Genomic DNA, 16,946 nt, shown 5'->3' with positions numbered 1-16,946 from the left:
GCGGCACGATCTTATCCGCAGCTCGGCCAAGACCGCCTTGTTTATTTGTGTTTTCGGGAAAGTTTGCGATCGCCTGATCGATCGATTCTACCGTATTATTATAGTTTCAAAAAAAAAAAATTCTAGCGTATCATTGAAGCTGCTACAGTGAGCGTTGTTTACTGCCATAGGGGCAAGTGGCACATTTGCATCTGAGGAGTTATGTATGATGATTGCTATATACGAGTGTGGTGGTTTATACATTCGGTTAACCTCATGATTTGCTCTACTGGTAACTTGTAGGTTAGATTACAGATGGTGATGGGAATAAAATTTTGGAGCCAAATAAACATAGCGCCGCGACGTGCTGACTTTGGCATTCTTGGAGGCATACCCCGGCTACGAGCTACCGTGTGGTAGATAGTGAGTTACGAAATGCTGAAGTTTTCGAATTGAGATTTTTTTCTTTGAAATGAATTCGAGTAGGGATAAAAGTACGTACTATGGGAGCCTACACTTTTTTCTTTTTTTCTTTTTTTGAGATTTCCTACAGTAGTTCTTGGAAACTGCTGATAGTATGAACCTGTACACACAAGTCGTTCATTTTATATATGGGTTAATTTGGGCTTGGACAAAAAATTGCAGGACCTAAAGAACCAACCTGTCCATGCTTGATTGATGTGGGCCTCTGGGGTGCGGTTGTATGTCACTTAAGGCGATGCATCTCCCACCATCGCCTGAAGATCCGGTTATATATGTGATGGGCCGTATTTTAGCCTAATAAATATGACCGTTTGCGTGTCAAGAGAGAAAAGACATGTCTATGCATGCATATAAGACAAAACAATGACATCATTCACTTGCAAACATAGTTGAAACAAGAAAAATCCATAAATTTCAGAGGGAATATCCAAATTAAATTCTGATTGCAGCATCATATTTCTTGCGTCAAGATCTTTAAAACAAGACCGCACTTGACTATATTTGAAGAATTTTATTTTTTAAACATTTTTTGATAAAGCTGGAACGTATAGACTACAACGAACAAATATATATCTCTTTGAGAACAAAATATTAAACCCGACGAACAAATAATAGTACACTACGGAACATTGAACAAAAAAATTGGGGATGCATATGTCAGATAAATAACAAAGAGATTCTGTGCGTGCATATAAAAAAGGTAACAAAGATGACATCATCAATATGCATGTAAATTTTAAACTAATAAAAATTATTACTGTTAAACCATATATCTAAATTAAATTTAGATTGCACCATTATATTTCTTGTCATAAATTTGAATTGTACCATTATCATTCTATGACAAGATTTTCATAACTAAATAAATAATTTCGGGTTTCGAGAATGAATAATTATTTTTACAAACAAAAAATTAAATATAGCAAACACTCAATAACGTACAAAGAACAAAATATAATACATCACGAATATTTAATTGTATAGGATAGATATGAAAAATGAATATCACGAACAAGTGAGTTAACATCACAGAATAATTTAATCTACAAAGCGAATAAATTAATCAACTTCACAGAATAATTTAATCTCTAAAACGAACAATTTAATTTTATTGGCGGAAGAAGTCAACGTAAAATTCAACAAAGAAAACTGAAAACAAAAATAGGAAAAGAAGAAAGAAAAAAATATGTTAAAAAAAATAACAAAAGACAAAAAAAATAAAAGAAAAATACGGAAGGAAAAAGTGGAAGGAAAAAATGAAAAAGAATACATAAAAGAGAATTTAAAAAATAAAGAACATGTGTGCTACCCACCTTTAGACTTTTCTAAAAAGTCAATTATGAATTTGTGTATATATGGAAAACGAAGAAGAATGAAATGGGTTATAAAATAGAGAAAACATCTACTTAGAAATAGAAGAAAAATAAGTAAGCAAATAAAAATAAAAAGAAAATAAAAAAAATAAGACTAAAAAGATTTGTACAATAGATAAAAGAGAAAGTGTGTGACGGAAGGGGAAAATGGATGGGAGAAACCAAACTATTACTGGATGGAAAAAAGTGCAGAAAAAATGAAACGAGAAACAACAAGACTACATATTTCCTTCTTGCATGTAACGTGTGATGGCATTTCAGCTTCATGTGTGCGTAGCACATCAACTAGTAGCATGTAGCAGAGAGACATCCCAGCTTCATGTGTGCGTAGCACATCAACTAGCAGTATGTAGCAGAGAGATGTGGGACTCTGAGCTAGCACTTTGGGCCACGAGCAAAAAGAAAAAGAGAAAAATGCACGGCAACTTAGTGTAAATATGATAATGGACCAAATTTGCCAAATGATACACGTAGGCGATGGCTTATCATTTTGTAACGCGCGTGATATATTGCCTCCACCGCCTCTGGGTCCTCTAGGCTGGCTGGCCTTGATGTGGCCACCTTAATTTTTTGTTAACACGACCGACTGAGAGAGTCCCATGGTCTCATGTCGGCGGCCAGCCCAAACCGTGCCTATGGCCTGATTTCGGAAACTGGCCCAAACCGTGTGTCCCGGAGTTTGCTATTGCTACGTCCAAAACTTTCAGGTTTTCTGAAAAAAAGGAAAAATGAACTGTTCTTCTGTTCCTTCTGAAAGAACTTGCGACACTAGCATACGTGCGAGAAAATCGTAGGTCAAGAACGATAGAGACGTAAAATACGGGGAAATATATTACCCTGCGTGCATGCTCCCGTTGCCGGAATGCTAATACCACCTCTTCTTTGGCACGACATCACGTACGGATGGATTTCATAGCATCTCTAACTCTGCTACCCGTTGGTCGGCGGCTCAGGTATCCAACAGGATGGGGGCCGGAATCCGGTCAATGCCCGTGCGCATGTCGCCACTGTCACATCTCGGCTGGTTTGCCATGTGGCACACGTAGCACAAATTTTAATCAATAATTAAAAGTACTAAATAAAAATAATTTACAAAATTTGTTGTATTCTTTTGCCTGTGGTTGATGACTGGTGCTGATTTATTATGAGAGAACAGTACTGCAGACTAACTGGTAGTTAGTGGCTGGTGCTGATTTAGTATAAGAGAACAGTACTGTTGGCTGGTTGACTGACAAGCCAAGCGAACACAGCGACTAACTCTGCAATCCCTGCGCTACTTCGCGAGACGAATTTAATGAGGCCTTTGATCGCACGATTAGATGATGGTTCTGTAGCATCACTGTAGCCAATCATCGATTAATTACAGTAATTAGATTCATCGCGAAAAGGTACACCCATTCGTGAATTTTTTTTGCAAATAAACTTTATTAACACTTCAAGCATGCAAGATTCCTTTGTAGCGCGAGTAGCGACTTGAAAACAGAAGTTGGATCTTGGATATAAAAGGAGCTCTTACAGTGGAAGTCCTTGTTGAATACTTGCAGCTTTGGGACCTCCTGGAGGGAGTTGAGCTACAATCAGAGATTGAGGACACTCACATTTGGAATTTCTCCGCCTCGTGCAATTGCATATGAAGCTCTCTTCATTGGATCTATTGATTTTGAACCTTGGGAAAGAATCTGGAAAACCTGGGCTCCTAGCAAATGCAAATTCTTCCTTTGGACAGTGGTCCACAAGAAATGCTGGACAACTGACAGATTGGCAAGAAAGGGACTAGACCACCCGGCCTCCTGCCCCCTTTGTACTCAAGCAGAGGAAACAATTGATCATCTTTTAGTAACTTGTGTATTCAGTCGGCAAATCTGGTTCACTGTCTTACAAGACCTTGGCCTGGAAACACTGGCACCACAGGTTGTGGACATGTTCTTTGTGGAATGGTGGGCTGCTGCGAGCAGCAGGGTTATTGGGCAAAATCAGAAAGGCCTCAATTCCATTATCACCCTGGTTTCATGGTTCTTGTGAAATCATTGCAACCGTTGTGTGTTCGATGGAATTTCTCCTAATCTGTCATATGCTGCTGCATCAATCAAAGAGGGGGCGAGACAATGGTCTATTGCTGGAGCTCGAGGAATCTCTCATCTCCTCGCCCCAGCAGCTACTATCACCTAGGTGATACGGGTCTTGGTTATTTGGTCTAGCCTGTTTCTTTTTCTTGTAATAGTTCACTAGCGTAGTTACAGACCCTTTTTCTGTAACTCTTTGGGGCTCTTTTCCCCTTTATTCTTCTTAATATATTGATACGCAGCTCTCCTGCGTGTTCGAGAAAAAAAGCGCTCGTTTAATCAGCACACCACGCACATTTAATCTCAGGGCAAAAACAAACTGAAAAGCGGAGATGCTTGCCGCACCAGCACTGCCGCTGCCGCCCGCCGGCCGAGCACATGCCCTACCTGTGGGGGCGCCGGCGCCCACACGTATGGATTTAAGGACATGTACAACAGTGCAGGTAGCTGCTGTTTTTTTATCACAAACAAACAACTAAATAGACAACTTATACAATAAGCTGTCTGTTTAGTTGTTTGCAGAGTGATTATTCATTATTTGACACACAAACTCATGGTGATCTAGTACATAATAAATCTTTATAGTCATTTTGTTGCATATACGAGAGAATGCACAATACATTCAAATAATTCACATGACTTTTAAAATAAGCATGTATATAATTCGACCAAGAGCAACGGGAACATCATCACCAAGCGACATTGACTAGAGGATAGAGCTTATCTCTTGTGTTTCACCCTTATCATTATGGTCGTGTTTAGTTCCGTTGCAAAAAAAAAATTCAAAGAAATTTTACTAATTTGAAGTACTAAATGAAGTCTATTTATAAAATTTTTTGCATAGATGAGTTGTAAATCGCGATACGAATCTAATGATGCTAATTAATCCATGATTAATCAATAATTACCGGATGGTTACTGTAGCATCATTGCTGCAAATCATGGATTAAGTAGGCTCATTAGATTCGTCTCACGATTTATAGCCCATCCATGCAAAAAGTTTTATAAATAGACTTCATTTAGTACTCCATACATGTGTCGAAACATTCGATGTGATATTTTTTTGTGTTTACGGGGTTTACGGGGTTGTATGTAAACAGGGCCTATGTATGCGCACACATGCATCACTTCGCACATTAGAAAAGTAAACTGACAGCACTCACACCATGCATCAGTTCACACAATAGAAAAGTAAACTGACAGCACCAAGCATCAGTTCACACATTAGAAAAATAAACTGACACCATATGCATCAGTTCTTCACAAATTTGACAGCAACAAAGAAATGACACTTAACAGTTCACACTAGACAAATAAAAATGACACTTGACATGTTCACACTAGACAAATAAAAATCAGCCTCCAACCTTGCACGCCAGTCGACAGGAACAGATCAGTCTCCAACCTCAATTCAGAAATGACAGTTCATCACCTTGCACTCCAGTCGACAGGAACAGATCAGCCTATAACCTCAATTCAGTATGTAAAGTTGTTAGATATAGTACCAAATCAAATTATCAGATGTACTTCAGCATAACAAAATGATATTTACAAGAAATAACAGAAGTGCAACTCAGATAACAAATTTGACATGATTAGTTTTTTAGCCACTCAAAAAATTAGTAACATGACTTCAGCATATTTTCATGATGATAGCAACTAGTAATTAAAAAAATCTGCTAGTCGACAGCAACTTCAGTTAACACTTGAACTGCAGGAGATAATTCAGAAATGTATGTTTCAAAAGTATGATCTTCAGTTAACACTTGACATCTTCCGTTCACATCTAAATTTCAGAAATGGCAAAATGATATAAATCGGGAATCAGTGAACATACAACATGATCTATCTGTTAGAAATAATTTCAGAAATGACAAAATGATAGAAATGGAATGCTTACTGTTTTTGGTACTTAGAAGGCACTCTATTACCATGGCATATGCTTACTGTTTTTGGTACTTTTGAGAAAGATTTAACTAGGCCTTTTCTTCAAATTGAGCCAGGTACTATATTAGTGAGGGACGCAGATTCAAATTGAGCTAGGTACTATATTAGTGAGGGACGCAGAGCGACGAAGATTCCCTGATGGACTCCGCTGGATAACAATATTGTAAAAACTTGAAGTGCCCCAACAATAACTGTTAGATATATAGAGTTGTATTTATGCTTGTATTGTGTTTCTTGTAACTCAACCCTATACGGCCTATATAATGAAAGGTCACCCCTTTCCTAGGGTGTGTGGTGTTTGCCAATTCTCTACAATAACAATATTGTAAGTATAACAAATATGCATACATTCACATTATTAGTTTGCAAGGAAAGGGAATTGAAAACATTCAATAGAAAATATACAAATCAAACTTGAGATATGTCCAGCAGGTTCTCGTAGCAGCTAAAAATTCAAGGATCAACGATTTGTGCACAGGTCGCCAGTTCAGAATAATCAGATCAGGAACATAGAAATTGCAAATGTTCTGGTAAGCAGTTTGCCGAAGCATTGTTTAAGAACTACTTTTTCTTTTGTAAGGGAACAAATGATTAAACTTGAAGGCAGCACCCTATATGCATACAGCATACCAACAGTCATGTAAATATAACAAATATGCATACATTTACATTAGTTTGCAAGGAAATGGCAATTGAATACCTCTATAGTCCATATACAAATAAAATTTGAGTTATTTCTAGCAGGTTCACTCAGCATCCTAAAACTTGAAGAGTGTCAGTGCATTTGTGGATTCAGTTGGCCACATCAGAACAACAATACTTGTAATCTTCTGCTAATAGTTGTTTAAGAATTGTGTTTTGAAAGGCATCTGTACTAGCATAGCACCAGGTTGATAGTTAGTCCGGTTGGTGAATCAGACTGTGCCATTGAAAGGCAAGAGTAAAGAGTGGCTCACCAAATCCCTCGCCATCCAGATCCAGGACGGACAAAAATAGAAAACGGAACGGATCTGACAAATATTCCTGTTCCGATCCGTTCTATTTTCTATTTTTGTCCGTTTGTTTCCGTATTTGTGGGATCACGTTTCTGTATTTACGGAAGTAGAAATGAGGTTTTTCCGTCCGTTTCCGAGGAATCCTGTTTTTACATGGAATTGATCCGTATTTATTCCGTTTTTCATCCCGTTTTTAATCTACATAAGATATGTCTAAAAATTAATATTTACAAAAACATACCAATCACTAAGTATGCATGTTAACATGTTAACACATGGCATACTAGTGAATATTGGACTAATAACTTCGTACGTGTATATTATTTTGTGACTATGTTAATGTATACTCGAGAATATTTGATCGCGTTATTCTTTCCGGCTCAACATCCGTATTGGTTCGTTTCCGTACTTCCGCGTAACCCGATCCCGTTTCTGTACACGTATTTTTCGAACCCGATCCCGTTTCCGCCAAAAAATATAGAAACAGAAGTAGAAATGAGGTTTTTCTGTCCGTTTCCGTCCGTTTTCATCTCTAGTCGCCGTCGTGGCAAACGGTGGCCAGCGACGACGACGACCGTTACCAGTAGAGCCCTGCGATGCGATTGGAGTGAGCTTTATCTGAGATCAGGGAGATTTCTTTAGGCCATCAGGCGCTGCCTGCTTAGCACAGCAGGTGTGCAGTGTTTGGCCCCTTGGTTGGTGCAAGGCTGTTCATTCATGCATCTGAGATCTGATTGATGAGCTCTCTCTCTCTCTCTCTCTCTCTTCCTCCAGTCTCTTTCTTTCGTTTTGCATCTAGCGGTTGGGCACACGCCTAGTTTCCTACTGGCATCGTGAGTCGTGGAAATTGTTTATAAAAGGAGTGAACAGCTGTGCTCTTGCCCTTGGAGTAAGGCAAAAGGAGCGTTTGGCTGCGCAAACAGAGAAAATGGGAGTTCGATTAATGTTGTGGAGTCTTTGCCGGTGTGACGCTGCAATGCTTGGAATGTCTCAATGTTTTGGTGCAGCGTATTTTGAGTATCATTGACCTACACCAGCAATTTGCCCAGCTGCTGGATGATGGCGCCGAACCCGCGGGACGAGGCTGTTCGCCTTGTGAGGCTCGGGGCTCCGCTGGAGGTAGAGTTGGTGGATCAGCGGCTTGGAGCCTGCCGTGCCCACTCGTCGGTGCTAGCATTGTGCCAAGACGAACCACCCGCCCCATGCTGATATGAGGACTGAGGCTGCTGAGGCGGTGGTTGGTTCTTCTTCGCTTCTGGCACTGCTTCTTGTCATCCTGACAGGTAAACCAGAAATGATATGCCTTTGCCCGCCCCCCGCTCGTGGAAAAGGGGATGGTTAGCGAGTGATAATTATACAAACGGTACTCCGCATTGGGTAGTAAAATCTCATTTGTATATCCCATGAAGAGAAAAATTAAAGAGTCATTCGGGCCTTTCTTAAGTGTGTGACCTTGAGTCAAATAAGCCTCGTCGATATATGTGCAATCACCTTCAATGAAAGGAATAGTACTCCCCTCTAAGGCACCGACACGAGAAGCGAAACAAGTAATTAAAGAAGTACACTCAATAGAACCTGTTATTTTAAAATTTGTAAGCCATTGCTTAACCAAATCCTTTGCAGGGGAGATTTTTATTTTGTTGACCATGGCATATAGGATGAGCAACTCATCGTTGCGCATGGGTCGAACATCATCTCTCGGAATGAGAGTGATGGCTAACCATTTGTGCATCAAATGAAGAGTTGTTTGTCGTTGCACCGAGGTGCAAACTTGCAATGGACAACTTAACCTGAAATCTGACCCCAAAATTCATGACGATTAAAACCGCGACAAACTTGTTCAAGGGAAATCGGCCAACGCTTATTGAAATCGAGGTGGCTAGCAAAAGTTTTCCAAGAAAGCAAATATTATTTCCCAAAAAGTCAAAACTAAACCCCATTTTTCACCTCCCGAAGAGTGCAAAGGAATTGGATGGTGAGGAGTCGAGAACCGTACTCCTCAATGGGAACAAAGTTATCCCATCCAATTGCATGCCAAACATTAGTGAAGTCTTTGTTCATACCTGTTTTGATGAGGAGTTCTGGATCGAAGGCTCAAGTACGGTCGAAACTTCGGTTCTTGAGGATGGTGTAGCCTTGCCGTTCACGATCATCTCGCAAGTCGAGGTAGGGTGCGTCATCTGCATCAAATTTCATGGCCTCGGCTTGTGGTTCGGCTTGCACTCCGTCGTGTTGTTTTTGTTCTTCCTCAATGTGCATCATGCTTGGGCTTGGCGTAGGTTCGGGTGTGTGACTGGAGCATGAGCTACCCCGTGAGCGGGACAAGCTTCCACCCGTCATCTTCTTGAATGCACCGGAGACTTTCTGCGCTATGCCCTTCATGTTTGGACAAGAACGAACACGTACAACTCAAAACGGGTTATGTTAGTAAAACCGAAATGAAAGTTCTTACCACAGAGTTGTTTCTCCACATATGTAGACTTTCTTGCAGCAAAGAAATGAGAGAGAGAGAGAGCTTTCTTGAAATCAAATTTGAGCTAAAATCCAATGAAAACGCGTGCAAAGCTAGTGAGAGGGAGTGTGAGAATGAGATTGAGCATGAGAGCTTCACACCCCCTTCCCGGCCTCTATTTAAAGAGCAAATGACTGGGCACAACAGCAGGGGACAAGGCACAACGGCTAGGAGCCATTGGCAAAAGTCAGGTGGGGTCGGCCGGCCTCTATCTTTCGAAGCAAATTCAAACAAACGGCTAGGAGCAACGGTCAGGTGGGGTCGGCCGGTCCCCCTGTAGGCCCCCCTGTCTCCGCCAGGGCCCAGGTGCTCCCTAACGGCTCTTTGTTTGAATGTCCTGGTGCCGGGTTCAAATTTGCTTCGAAAGATGTTTAAAAATATTTTTTGAACGATTTTGATGCTCACAAATATTTTTAAGGATTTTTTTCTAAAAGTTAGAAAAGGTGCTAGAAAAATTCTAGCATGCAAGGGAGTTTTGAAAAATTCAAACATGCATTGGGAGAAATTCAAAAATTGAGAAAAGCAAATTTGTGGAAAATTAAATATGAGATAAGTACCGATTTACCTTCGGTAAGGGCTCGTCATTTCGAGTCTGACGAGCGGGACCTTTTTCCTGCATGGCCTACCATTTGTCGTCCCGTCCTGGAGAAGTGGACGAAGACGCGCTTTCCACCTTACACCACACCTTCTTCAAATTTCTTCTTCTTTTGGACTGTGTGGTGTTGGGTATTTTAACGATGCGAATAAACCCGCAAGCGCACGGATACCGTTGTAGCTTTCACCGTGAGTATTCAAGGGTATTGTATCCACAGGAAACGTGTGTGCACTAATTCGTAACTTAGTCGGTCCAAGGACACTGCAAGATAAAGTGGCAAGGCTGGAGAGGATTCCTGCAGTAGCACTAAAGATGAGTTAAAGGTCGATCTCTCGGGTAAGAGACTTCGGCCAACGGCTCTATGGTGGAGGATTACGAAGGACCGATAGGCTGTCACCACATGCGGCCTACTTCACGAACCGTGGGATATAAGGCAAACGAAGGTAACCATTAGCCCAAACACCTTGTTTACGCTACTGGTTACTACTGCAGTCTAACTACGTCTGAATTTCTGTAGGAAACTACAACACTCCGTATAAATATGAAGAGACGAACCCGCGAGTAAGAGAACGGATCTCACTCAAGCAAAAGTACTATGCAATACAAGAATCATAAATACTAATTAACTCATACCAGAGGAAGCTAGCATCCGTAGAGGTACCTTGCTCTATCTTTTCTTTTCTTCTTTTGCTTGTCACATATACATAATACCAATGGGATAAACACACTTGCTTGCAACACCTGAGCCATCTCATTTAGTACCAATTTCTCAATTATATTACTGCTCATAATCTCATGCAAACAAGTTAGTCCTTTAATCGTGTTGCCAATCAATACTCCAAAACCCACTAGGGGCCTAAATGCTTTCAATCTCCCCTTTTTTGGTGATTGATGACAACCCGATTAAAGCTTACAAAAAAATATTCAATAAAACTTTTGAATTCTCAGATTTAGTTGGAGCTCCCCCTCAATATGTGCAAAAGAATCGAATTCAACACAAGTTGGCCTCACATGCGAAATTACACATATTGAGCACAAATGAGACTTCCCCTAAATCTCAGCATCCGTGGGGTGCAACAAGTGTGTGAAAACATCATAAATAAACCCGTGATGCGATATGACAATTGATCCAAACAATTAACAACTATGCAGTGTTGCCACAGACCGGTTAGACCGGTCCCTGGGACCGGTCAGACCTGTCCACACCAGCCAGCACGCCACATGGCTTAGACCGGTCAGACCAGTCCCTCTGACCGGTCAGACCGGTCAGAGACAACCAGCACAACCCAAGGCTGAAACAAAAGCATCACATCATATAAAAATTTCACACTATCATAAATATTTCTTATGCATTTAAAACTTGATAAATACACCAAATAGCACACAATACAAGTGTCTCAAGTCCACAAGTCCTTAATACAATAGAAATGGATATAATTACAAGATGAGACAAGAATATCCAAACATATCCATACACATCCATACATCATGTCTTCTCCCAAACCATCCATACACCATGATGTCCATACATGATAAGAGCTAGATGATACAAGATGATCTCAAGATGATCTCAACACACACATCACATCTACTCTCAATACAGCACACACACACACACACACTAGATAAGCATTAATTCTCCTTTTTTCTCTCCCTTTGTCATCCATCAACAAAAAGTGCACAAGAGGAGAAGAGTGTGCTGTCGTCTGAACTCACTGTCCACCCGAAGAGAAGCTGCCAGAAGGGTATCCGGACGAAGAACTGCCGGGATAAGCAAAAAGCGAGTCACTCCAGCTGGCCATGGTCGCCTTAACAGAGTCAGGAGCTAGAGAAGGTGAAGGTGCTGTCCCTACATATCTCGTATCTGGTGAAGACAAAGTCCCTCCAAGTCCAAAGTGAAGTGGAGGTGGTGCAGAAGCTATAGGAAAAGTCGCTGACGATCCTGGAACTGTCGACGAACTGACGTGAGTCCTAAACTGAGCTCCTGCACTGAACGGTGGAATCTGCCCCCACAAAGCTGGAAGTGAACGGCGGGGGCCCTGAGTACGGTCCTGCAAACTGAGATCTCACAAACTGTCCTGCGACCATCTGTGGGCCTGTAGCAAAAAGCTGTGGACCTGGACGGAACTGAGGTGCAAAGTGTGGCGAAGGTCCGTGAGGAAATTGGTGAGTTGAAGAAGAACCACCTAGCTAACTCTCATGCTCAAAGAACATCCTCTCTCTCCCAGGTAGTCATACTGTCCAAAACCCATGCCCTGGAAGCTCTCTATCATCTACTCAACTGATGGAATCACTGCTGCCTCTGGCTCTGGAGAGATAGGCGAGAGCGGTGGCTGGAGCTGCATAGCAGTGTGCATCCTCTTCTGCTTATCCCTCAACTTCTTATTGGTTTTCCTCTCTTGCTCCTGATTAACCAGAATATCCCTCTGGTTCTTTATCATGCTAGCAAATGTCCGGAACATACGCCTAAAAGAGAAAGAAGACCTCCCCTCGTGATGCACATAGCCTCCAGCTGGTGCCTCCTGGTGAGGTATATCCTCAGCGTGCTGCTGTGCTTCTACACCCTGGTCATCCTGTGGATCCTGATCCTCCTCCTGAACCTCATCACATCTGCCAGCTGAGGGAACTCTCACATGCTTAGGATGTTTAATCCTAAGCGGCTCATGCTTCACGTCCATCCTGAAGTTTCTCCTAGTGACCTTCAGTATCACCCTCATGATATATGGTGCATACCCACATGTCTTCAAGGGAGTCTCAGAAATGTGCTTGATCTCCTCACAAATGAAGTCACCGACACTGAAGTCACTGCCTCTGGGATCTGGCTGCATCTTGCTCATCAGATTCTTGGCATGCGCTAATATGTCACTGGGATTCCAATCCCGGCGTGTGAGAGTCTTCCTGAACAGCCTGTTTAGGATAGTGTAGTAAGTGTACAACCCTGTGACCTTGCCTGCATTGCCAACCCTATCCCTCGGATACATGAATCTCACCTGATCAGCTGTCAAGGGTAGGTCATAGTGAATCTTAGGATGATTCACGTCCTGATCATCAAGTCTCAAGTACCGATAGAAAGAGGTGTAGGAACACTGGTAGCGGTGTCCCTCTGTCATCCAGTAGATAATCCTCTCATTGTCATTCTATGCATCATGTCCAAAATATACTGTGGCATAGAACTGGGCTATCACCTCCTTGTTCCAATCATGCTGGAACCCCATGATGTCCTTGATGTGCCTGTCCTCACACATCCGAGCCACCTCATCACAAATCTCATTCCCCAAATCAGCCATATGAGTCCAATCCACCCACTGAGCCTCTGAAGCAATCCCTGCCTTGGCTAGAATCACGGACTGGTAGAAGTCCTATTGAAAGCGAGTGTGAAATATGTAGTCAACTGTGTCCTTTGGGACCTCCAAAGGACTCTGTCGCCTCAGTAAATGTGCAGCCGCTGTCATCCCGGTGTTGTAGTAATTGACTAACTCTACACCGGCCTACCTGACAGGTATTTGAATGGCAAGGGTCACCAAAGGACCCTCCAAGTCTGAGCTGTTAGCTGCACTCTCCTCTGACCCATCATCACTATCATCATCACCACCATCATCTCCAGCATCCTCATCCATATCAACTACATCTGCATCTGTCTCAGTCTCATCATTACTGCCATCTCTAGGATCCCTCAAGTAAGGCTCGTCCTCCTCTGTGTCGTTAATGTACGACTCATCAACATCCATTAGCTGAGCATCTGTCCTGGCCCTTCTAGTTGACCTGCTGCAAGAGGCTGTGAAGCTGACACAACTGCAGCTGCCTCGGTACCACCACTGCTCGAGGCCCCTCCAGCTGCTCATGCAATTCGATCCTCATTGAGCTTGCTTCTCTTCTCACGATTTCTCACGTATTGATTCATGATCTCCAATCCTGAGATAGGAAATATTCATATTGGGTTAGATCATGAGAAGCAAACCACAAGATCTGGATAGAAATAAATTGAAATGCACTTGAATTTGGAAAACTGTATTCTGTCAGTCACAGACCGGTCAGACCGGTCAGATGGACCGGTCAGACCGGTCTCTGACAGAAAAAGGACAATGACATGGTCTTGATGATGATTACCAGATAAATTGCTAGAACAAGATGATATGAAAGTTAAGATCATCTAGCAATTTTGTAAGAACTAGAATTGCTCAAAATGAGGAAATTGGGCTCTGGCCAGACCGACCGGTCTGACCGGTCGGGCGGACCGGCCAGACCGACCGGTCTGACCGGTCGGGCGGACCGGTCGGGTCGCCACCCGAATCCTAGATTTTGATTCTGATCAATGTGCTTCAAGAAACTTGGTGATCTCTTAGAGGTTGGTTCCTAGGCCTAGCAGGAACTACTTGACCAAAGGAATTGAAAAGTTATGCGCGGAGCTAAGAGATCAGGTGAGGAGATTGATTGATACCTTGGGAGACGATGAAAAACAATGAAGAACTCCGAAATCGACTGCACCAACGGCCAATCCGCCTCCTCTTGCCCCAATGCACGTGAAGAATTGATCAATTCGAGGGCTAGAACTCCAAATCTCCAATGAAGTGGAGATGGAGAAGGGGGCGACGCACAGGTGAAAGGAGTGGCTGTCAGTGGTAGGATGGTAAAATGTGAAGTGTTTTGATAGTTTAACCCGAGGAAGGGGTAAAATGGGAAGTTACCGGGTTGGACCGATCAGACCGGTCGGCCCCTGGCAGCTGGAAAGAGCTTTCTGGTGATTCTTGGATCATCCAGAGGGTGGAACCTCGGATCATCTGGACCAAGGCCGGATCATCCGGACTTACTCAGTGTCGAAAAACACTGTTTGGTCGGATCATCCGGGGTAACTCAGGATGATCCGACCCTGTACAGAAAAACTGTGCAAGAGTGTTTCGTGAGAGATAATTCCTTGAATTAAATGGTTAAGCATTTCCAAAATTTCATATTCTCTGACCTTATGTGTTAACCATGGAATTAGATGGGAAGAGAAGAACTAACTTAAGGAGCATTTTGATAATTGTCAATTTCCGAATACGAGCTCCTTGTTACTTCCAAGGAAGATAGGATGTTTCCAATATAACCAGTCCTTGGATGAGAGAAGTGATATGGATAGGGATCTATGAACTTGAGAAAATCTCACTACTCGTGACTAGCCATCAAGCAATCAATGAGAACAATAGTCACAAGTAGCTTGATACGGTCACAAAGACCAAGATCTAAATATTTTCAAATTTGACACACAACCTATAATGCTAGTTGAGTTTTTCAAAACATCTATCCTATGACACTCAAAGCATGCAACAAGTCAAGATATCACCACACTAGAAGATTTAGCACAAACCTTACACAGTTTTACATAAGGTTGACACTTAGTCACAAATAGGAATGTTTTAGCTAAATATCTAGGTGACAAGATTTTTTGAGCTTGATGCACACAAATGCACGCACTAGCATGAACATGTGGCCTAGATGCTCAAGGGTAAAACATAAGTGAGTAGAAAACACACCTTTGCCTCTTAGCCACTTAAACTTGTGCATAAGAATTTTTAAAGTCAACACTAGCTCTCAAGGATGAGACACAGTGTGTAATATAGCACAAGTACTCATGATTATGCTTAGTCAATCAATATTTGATCCATTTGACGAATAATCTCACATTAACTCACATTGGTTCCATAAAGAGCATAATCAAAACTATGAGAGACTACAAATTCACTTAAAGAAAATGTTAGTCCCAAAGACACAAATTTTAAAGTAAACTCCCCCTAAATAAGTGCATAAGAGTTTTGAATTTCTTTTAGATGCACTTAATCCATATTAAAGGACGAGGAGAGATTACTTTGACAATTTGGCCACAAAGCACATAAAAGAATGTTTAATTGAAATTGTGCTAGATTCTCTTACTGCCTGTACTACATGACCCCATGAGATGCTTCTTAAACATATGTACTGAGAAGGAACTTTTGTGGATAGCTTCTTTCTCCTTTCTTCTGACTACTGTAGTTTTTCTAGTTCAGACCGGTCAGACCGGTCACACCAGGCAGAACTGCAGTAGACTTCCATTTGTCCATGTCTTGTACCTTTGAATGATTTACTAGATAAATTTGCTTATCTGCACTAAAGCAAGACATTGCTCTACACAAGAGCCATTAAACGCATCTCACGCATATGGGGAGTAACTCAAAAGAATATGTCTTAGTCACTTATTCAGAATGTCACAAACTCAAACACAAGTGACATACTTGAACCACCAAAGAGTTAAGTGACTAGTGCAATTTGAAATTATAAATGAGTTACCAAGATGACATTGGATGAAGATATGCATAATAAATCCATAGACTTGGCCAATAGCTTTAATGCACAATAAACTTTAATGAGCCAATCTCTCCAATGCATCTCCATGTACATGTGACTCATTTAGCCTTTCTTTGGTGCCCAATTCTTGTTGGGCCCTACAATGTTAGCCACAATTGACTTGGGAACCCAAATAGTCCTTATGCTAACATTGGGTGACTTGATCACCTTAGTAGCATAAATACTCATCTTGTCCTTCCCAAGCTTAGCAAAGTCATATTGAACAAGTTTTGAGTTAAGCAAATTACCGTTCGGGCAATCCTTGCTCATATGACCTTTTGCTCGACAAGTGTAGCAAATACGATTTTTGATCTTAACAAATGTGCTCTTGACTTGCTTCTTGTGCTTCTTAGCATCAATAGACTTCTTGAGTGGAAGAGTGGGCTTTGTGGGCTTCTTGACAGGTCCAACAGCAACTCTGGCCTGGATCGGTCTGACCGGTCGGGCGTGACCGGTTTGACCGGTCTAGTCAGACCTGAACTGCTGAGGGCAGCATTGAACCAAGTGCCCCCTTTTTCCTGCATCCAAAGCACATTCTATTTTCTGGGAGCTTTCTTTGACTTCTTGAAATTCGTTCGTCCTCATCGGGCTTGATTTGACAATTTCTTGCATGATGCCTTTTCTCTAGGCATCTATAACACT

The sequence above is a fragment of the Panicum virgatum genome, chromosome 9N, assembly GCF_016808335.1.
Source record: "Panicum virgatum strain AP13 chromosome 9N, P.virgatum_v5, whole genome shotgun sequence".
NCBI classification, from domain to species: Eukaryota; Viridiplantae; Streptophyta; class Magnoliopsida; order Poales; family Poaceae; genus Panicum; species Panicum virgatum.
The sequence above is the reverse complement of the archived record's forward strand: the minus strand, read 5'-3'. Positions refer to the sequence as shown.